Genomic DNA, 7,836 nt, shown 5'->3' on the forward strand with positions numbered 1-7,836 from the left:
GCTCTTTTGCCTTTACAGGCATGATTAGATGTGTCTTCAGCCAGGCCACACAAGGGCGTGATGCCCCATAGTTCCTTTGTTGTACCTCGTTCCTCTCCTTCAGGGAACAGTGGTTATTGTCACGTTGAGAGCGCAGGAGGAGTGGACCCAAAGTGCAGAACACCAGAACAACTCAAGGCTGGAGCAGTTGTATAAATAAAAGTCCTTTTATTTAGGAGGGTGATAAACTCAAAAGCGGCAGGACTCTAAGCCAAAAATCTAAAGACCTGAGGAACAAAAACAAAAGCTCACTTATGAGCCAGAATCTATGGTTTCGAGCAAGGGACAAAGCAACGCTGACAAAAGACAATGGACCAACAAACACTGAGAGACAAGACAGGGTTATATACGCAGGGGCTGGGTGATTACAGGAATTGGACACAGGTGAAACTAACGAACTGAGAGGAGGAGCAGAAACAAACAGGGAGAACACCAGATCTAAATCCTGTAAAACAAAAGCTACTAAACTAACCTAAACTCTACTTAAACACTGTAGGAAAAAGACACAGGGGAATCTGAAAATAAGTCAGTGAATGATCTAAGTGAGGAAGGAAACACAACACACTAAAGGAGACAAGTGAACTGAAAATCTGAACCTATAGAAAACTACAGTGGAGTGACTAGGAGAAACACGAGGGAAACCTGGAGGGAGACCTGGAGGGGGCTGGGGACCACAAGGACACAGAACATGACCGTTAGATGCATAACCTAATGTTTTGTGCTGTATGTTCCCTAAGAAGATGTCATGAAAACTAAATTGAAAGGCCTTGTTTAAAACAGAACTCCTTTCAATTGAAACTGGACTTTCTACCTAAACTCTAAAATCCATTTGGTGAACGTTTCCACCGGCTTATGGCGGGAGCTCCTTTGCCCACTCAGCTGTGATATCAGAACAAAACGTTTATCCGACCTTATCGCACCATCATGTTCAAAATCTCACAACAGCAGAAAACTCTGAGTGCAGAACAAACAGTGACGAATATACAAAATGTGCAGGTTCAATATGAGAACAGGGATGCCCCAAAGTCATTTACCCTAAATGCCCTTGCACATGAATAATGCACCAGCGGTACACAATGGTGCAAAGTAACTTAAATGGTTTTACTTCATCTTATACAAACTACCCCAAGAGATGTGACGTTACAAAGACATTATGTGGAACCCGCAGCGTCCCAGGCAATATAAGCCGTAATAAAACTTGCTGACTTCAGTAAATATGACTCTCATCTCAGCCTGCACCGCGCACAAGACCGCACAAGCTGAAGTGACTGTGACAGAAAGCTCGGCGAGCAGGTTTATGAATGGTGAACGGTTGTGTTGAAAAGAAGTCTCTAACCGAAGTTTCCCATGCAGACAAAAGGAAAGAGCAAGTAGACGAGTTAAATGGGACAGGAGAGAAAAGGAAAAGGGGAGAATGGGATGGGATGGGATGGGGGGGGGGGGGGGGGGGTCCAGAAAGGAGCAACTATAACCCAGAGAAGACGAAACGCAGCTATGTGGATGTCACCTGGACCCCTGGAGCTGTTATCGGGTTGCACTAAGTGAGGCTTTTAGAGGGCTGTGAATGGAAATCTGAAGCTCAGCACTAACAGGCATTTTCAAGGCTCTGTTCCTCTGATGATGCTGGCACTTTAAAACAGGTCAAGCTGATAAGGCAGCTGTGACCACGCTACGTCCCAACCTGCTTCAAGGAAATCCGACTGAGTGAGAGGACAACTGCTGTGGAACTGCCAGAGCAGCTCCTGGAGCAACAATACGTTTGTCAGAGAAAAGAGCAGCAAGTTTATCCTGGGAAGGATTAGCGAGCAGAGTCAGTGCAGAGACAAGCTCTTGCTTTTGTTTTATTAACTCGAGTCCTACTGCCTACCCCATGTTTGAAATGTTTGGCTTTTTTATTTTAAAATTTTCATTAATGGTTAAAATATGGTCAAAACTCCACATTGTTGTGATGAAACAGACTTTTATGATATCACCAGGTACAGGAGATTTTTCATTAAGCGTGTGTGTGCCAATCTAATTACTTTTGATTTGCTTATCCAAGGTCAGGACAGGACCTGGTCATCCCTCTCCGTCTGCAGCTCCTTCCTCTAGAACCCAAAACATTCCCGGGCCAAAGGGAGTCTAATCGCTCCAGTGAGCTCAGGCTCTCCTGTTTCTCTTATTATTATTTTTAACCAAGTGAGTGACCGAGAAACTTGGAGCAGTGCACTTTGAGTTGTTGTTGTTGTTCAAAGCTCTTTTTAACCCATGATGTTTTCCACTGAGTCTTGAATTTCAAACTAAAAATACATGTTTTGTTTCTAAAGACTAACATACCTGTGTAAAGTAATAATAAAAATGCCTTTAAAGCTACTCCTCGTGGGGATTATTTATCCTGGATTACTAACGTAAGCAATAAAGAGGCATTGGTTGCTTATGTCTTTTCTAAAGGTAAAGGCTATTTTACTTCCTAGATCTTAGGAAGGACTCCAGATTGGTCACATGTAGAAGTCTTTGGTGCAGCTAAAATCCAAAAGGGCATATTTCAGTAAACAGTCATCTTTGAGTAATAAACGAGGTGGCATTTTAAAACCAGGAAAACTAAAAGCGTCCAAAATACAAATTACATTTACATCCAAAAATATTAAAGTGTTCCTTTATTAATTTTGACAAACATGCAAAAACCTAAATGCGTACAACAAATGTACCAACCGACCTTGTGCAACATGCATACATTGTGACACGAACAAAAGGACCAGATACCGAGAGAGGCTGACCGTGATTCATCGCTAGCTGTTCTGATGGAGCGGAGCTGGAAGGAAAAGAAGAAGGGCAGAGGAGGAGATGTTTTTTTCTTTTCTCATTGGACATTAGTCCTTGGTTCTGTCAGTCAGTGCTGATCCAGCCTTTCACTTTCCTCGCTCATCCCTCTTCCATTCCCTCTGAAATGCTAATATGGCAACTTTAAGCAGCAGCGTCAGCCTTTCCCAGCCTCACATCTGTACATCTCCCAGATGAGATCACTTTTGATTTTTTCTCTCCCTCCTAATCTGCTCCTCCTCCATGAAAAATCATGTATCCATACATGTACTTGGCAGATGTTTAGAATAATTACAGATGTGGAAGAAGGTCAGCGGTCATGTATTCTTCTGTTTTAGAAGACACAAAAGACTATCAGACTGTTCTCTTCATGATTCAGCAGTGGCGTGACCTTTCTTAGAGCTGTTGTGACAAGAGCACATTTCATGGCGCTTTATCCACTTTGCATGTGAAGAAAAGCTGTAATTTGAGCATCTCTCAAACCTTTCTTCAACGGTTGTTTTAGGGTACCTGAATCCTCAAGCTACCCTCTGCATTATGCAGACTAGCGTGTTTACGGTCTCGACACATACTGCCGGATACTTCCCAAGACAGATGCACACATATGGCGTGTATACATCCTCCTCACGGACTCATTTACCCAGTGATGCGAGGAAAATGAATGTGATGACGATTAAACGGGCCTCTGTGTGAGAATCTGTAGGTAAACAAAGGAATCACATCTGGATCTAAACCTCTTCACCTTATAATTGTGCATCACCACGTCTGCTCACCATTGGTCTCGCTTTTTGCCTGGTACAGTATCTTTTCCCTGGTATCTTTTCTAATAAGCTGCAAAGTTAATCGAGAGCGCGGAGCAACACAGCTTCCCCTTGGGAGCAGCCAGGCGGTGCTGCTGACTGTGGCGTTGACAGCCAGAGAGCATTAAGCACAGGGCTACTCAGTGAACCGTGACGGTGTCATTTCTTTTAATAGGCCCTCTTTCTTTTTTACTTTCCCTCTCACTCCTCTATTTCCTCCTCCTTCTCTTTTGCTTATTTTGCCTCAAATTGTCCATCTTCTCTGTACCAGCAACTAATTACCCCCACCCCACACCTTCCCTGCAATCCTCCTCACTTCCTTTGTCTTTGGTTCCAGCACTCATCTGCCTGTTTAAAATGCAAGACGTGAGGGGATGCAGTTGTTGCTGAGAACCCCAACGGCGTGTGGGGAACTCTAATTGGTTTGCTTAACCTTCAGAGCACAATGAGCTGGCTGTAATGAAGGCTCATGATTCATGGCCAGGTAATAAAGCTGAAGAGGGCCATTTACTCAAAACACACACACACATATGTATTTAGAGGGAAATTGCTAGACACATGTGGGATTAAACACAACTTTGTGTTGTCAGAAAGGCGTATGGTCCCTAATAAAGCCTTAAGCTGTTCTACGGAGAGACCGCTGAAAAGCATTCCTTCTTGGCAAGTGATTCTCATCAAAAACACGAACATGGCAACCAGGTGTGGGTCATTTAAAGCCTGGGTGCCAGTGGGGAGAAATTATAAGCGTATGTGACAGTTGACGGCATCATGAAAAAGTTTCAAAAGCTGCATTTCTCACTTGCAACAGACCCAGAAAGAGAGGCACGGGTTGTAGACCGTTCAGGTGTACAGCACATTTTATGCACTGCAGTTTTTAAAAAGCCCAAACAGCAGTGTTTTCTCACAGAGGTCCCCTTTAGATCCAGATCTTTCATTCTAAGATGTTTTATGGAAGCAAAGTGAAACTTATTAGCAACGCAGGGAAATTGTTAGAGATAGCTGAATTAGCTGGTGTGTGTGTGTGTGTGTGTGTGTGTGTGTGTGTGTGTGTGTGTGTGTGTGTGTGTGTTTGTGTTGTGCATGTTTGATGAGCTTTTTTTAATGAACTGGCAGACTAGTGGTGGATATTGCTGCGTCAGGGCATAGTCGGGCCTTTTTAAGGGCTTCTGAATAAGTTATGATATTTGGAGAGTTAATGAGATGGAGGGAAGGAGATAGGAGATCATCAGCAGAAAAGTCTTAATGCAAAGTGACAGCTGGGGTTTTAAAGCTATTTTCAAGGTCAGACTGCAAAAAAAATTTCAGACCCAAAACTTTCACTTTCCTAATTTATATTCTAAACGATTTCACTTGTGAATTTAAAACATCCACCTCCAGCTTTGATTAATTTTGGAGAGTGTCAACCTTCAAGTACCTTAGATCCAAATACATTCCAAATTATTTAGGACATGCTTTCAATATGATCTATGCTGTCATGAATGTCTAGGTTTTGATGTAAAAGGAGAATAGCAGGAACTAAGATCAACAGAGATGTTAGCACTGCTGCCTGTGACTCATTTCAGTTGCCATTGTTACAGCACACCAGTGGGACACAGTTATAGGCTTCTTTTCTATAGAAATTGAGTGCTCAAAGAAAGAGATACTGTATGAAAAACACAAGTTATTAGCATAGAAATCTAGACAGACCATAGCAGATGCAAGCAAGATTTTGCTCTGCATGTCGGTCTAGCCATGCTCAATAGGAGCCTCAGCAGCCCCGAACATTTTTGTGTCTTGCCAATCACAGTGTTCTATAGCGTAGGTGGGCCAATCGCAGTGTTCTATAGCTTTGGTGGGCCAATCACAGTGTTCTATAGCTTTGGTGGGCCAATCACAGTGTTCTATAGCTTTGGTGGGCCAATCACAGTGTTCTATAGCTTTGGTGGGCCAATCACAGTGTTCTATAGCGTAGGTGGGCCAATCGCAGTGTTCTATAGCTTTGGTGGGCCAATCACAGTGTTCTATAGCGTAGGTGGGCCAATCGCAGTGTTCTATAGCTTTGGTGGGCCAATCACAGTGTTCTATAGCGTAGGTGGGCCAATCGCAGTGTTCTATAGCTTAGGTGGGCCAATCACAGTGTTCTATAGCTTTGGTGGGCCAATCACAGTGTTCTATAGCTTAGGTGGGCCAATCACAGTGTTCTATAGCTTTGGTGAGTGGGATTTTGCTGCAAGAGATCGAAATAACAAAGATGGCGACAGCTCGTTCGAAATGGCTTTGGCGCCAACTTTGGACTATTTAGACTTGGACTTTTCTTTGAGTCAAGAGCAGACAGAGATACTTATAGGTTAAATATGGAACACGAACACCAAAGCAACATCTAGTGTGTGGAGGTTGTAGTTGCAACAATAGAACACAATTTAGATGAAAAATATGTCTGTATTTAGACTATATCTGTCATGTAATTTGACATTAGCTTGTAAAAATCTGTCATTAAAAAGACAAGAAGTCACGCACTGCAATCTCTGCTCCCCCAGTGGAGCTGCTACTACCACATGGACAGATTTTGTGGTTTTCTCCGTGTTTAATGCTTCTTCTTTTGTCCTGGAAGATTTGAAGCTCGCTAAATGAATGGCGCTTACACATTAGGGTCAGTTCGGTCGGGTACCGGACCAGAGTTTCATTTCACACCAGAGTCAGATATGCACTTTCCAATTTGAGGTGACTTTTTTTTCAGACCTCTTCCTCGAAGGTCCGACTGGGACCGAGGTGACACTACGGACTGATTGGCTGGCTGAAATTCACACCTACCACCTCCGAAGCAGCCAACAGGGGGTTCCCACATGCCTGATTCATTTTCATCCTGAATACTGTTGAGTAAACATCTCTGTAAAACAGCGCTCCTGCTCAGTGGGAAAGGGAAAAGAGAGCCATGTGTGTGTCTTCTAAGCAGCGAACATCTCTGCATATGGGGCTCTTGCCACAGCTCAATAGGAGGAGAGACTGCTCTCTCCGATTTTCTTACAAATATGGCGAGCGTATCCAGACTTCTATATCTGCGATATATCTGATTCCGGACATCTAAAAGCTACAAACAAAGCTTTTCTCTGTGTTTCACTTTGATGTCTTATTTTGAAAAAAAACGGAAATTATTCCGCTGAAGTCACTCTTCCGGGAGACGTCCTGGTGGAAACTTGACAGTGGAGATCTCCGATCTCAAATTGTCCGCAAATTACAGACAGTACTTTGATTTATCCCATCTTCGCCTTCGGAGCGAACGTGTGAGTTGTGCTTTTGACTAAATTCTGCCCATTTTGACGCGCCGCCGCGCCTCTAATCTCTTCAGGTCGGAAAGCTACATTTCCGCTCTGAAACTTGCTGGGTGAGCTACCGTGAGCAGTTTATCCTCAATCCTAAGATTAAGATTAAGACTAAATTCTCCGAATTCTCGGACACCCTTCGTCTCAGTGTGTTGACACTGTGGGCGAGCTATTGTGGAAGATATTTCCATTACATAGGCGACTGATCGAAGCCGAATCTAACCGGAATGCTCGTTGGCACCAACCGTAGCTTAACTTGCTAGGTAAACGCTGTAAGTCTGGTTATCGCCGTCGCGCGTTACTGCATCCAGATTGCGTACGCTTTAAAGTCCGTTTTAGCAGCGGAGCGAGATGCCTGCTGGTTAATCGGGCAACTTTAAGTCTGGTCGCTACAGACGAAAAGCTAGACCTAGCCGGAGAGCTAAGCTAGTGAGCCACAGTTAGACAAAAAGGGTACGCGTCCCATTTAATTGTCAAACCATTTCTGACACAGTTAGTCTGTGTCCTCCCGAAACCCGCATTGGCGGTGATTCTTGTAAATCACTACGGTGTGTAGAATCTACATTTTGCTACGTTTGTCCGCCTGATACCAACACGGCAGCGTAGGGTTTATTATTTTTTTATTTTTATTTTGGACCGCTGTACGGGTCGGCTTTCACAGCCTCCGTTGCTCGGATCCATGCCTTTTTCTTCCATCTTGTGAAGTTGTGTACATTCATTTCTCTATCAACAGCTCCTTGTTTTACCCTGTGTCATAAAGTTAAGTTACGCTACGGACAGTCCTTTATTGTGAGATGAATTAAGGAATTTGCCCGGAGTTTTACGTCGACTCAGAAGGTAAAAACGTGAGTTGCTCTGAACTTAATGAGGGATGGACGAGACACAACAAAATCTTTCTT

Source organism: Nothobranchius furzeri, chromosome 1 (genome assembly GCF_043380555.1).
Source record: "Nothobranchius furzeri strain GRZ-AD chromosome 1, NfurGRZ-RIMD1, whole genome shotgun sequence".
Classification (NCBI taxonomy): domain Eukaryota; kingdom Metazoa; phylum Chordata; class Actinopteri; order Cyprinodontiformes; family Nothobranchiidae; genus Nothobranchius; species Nothobranchius furzeri.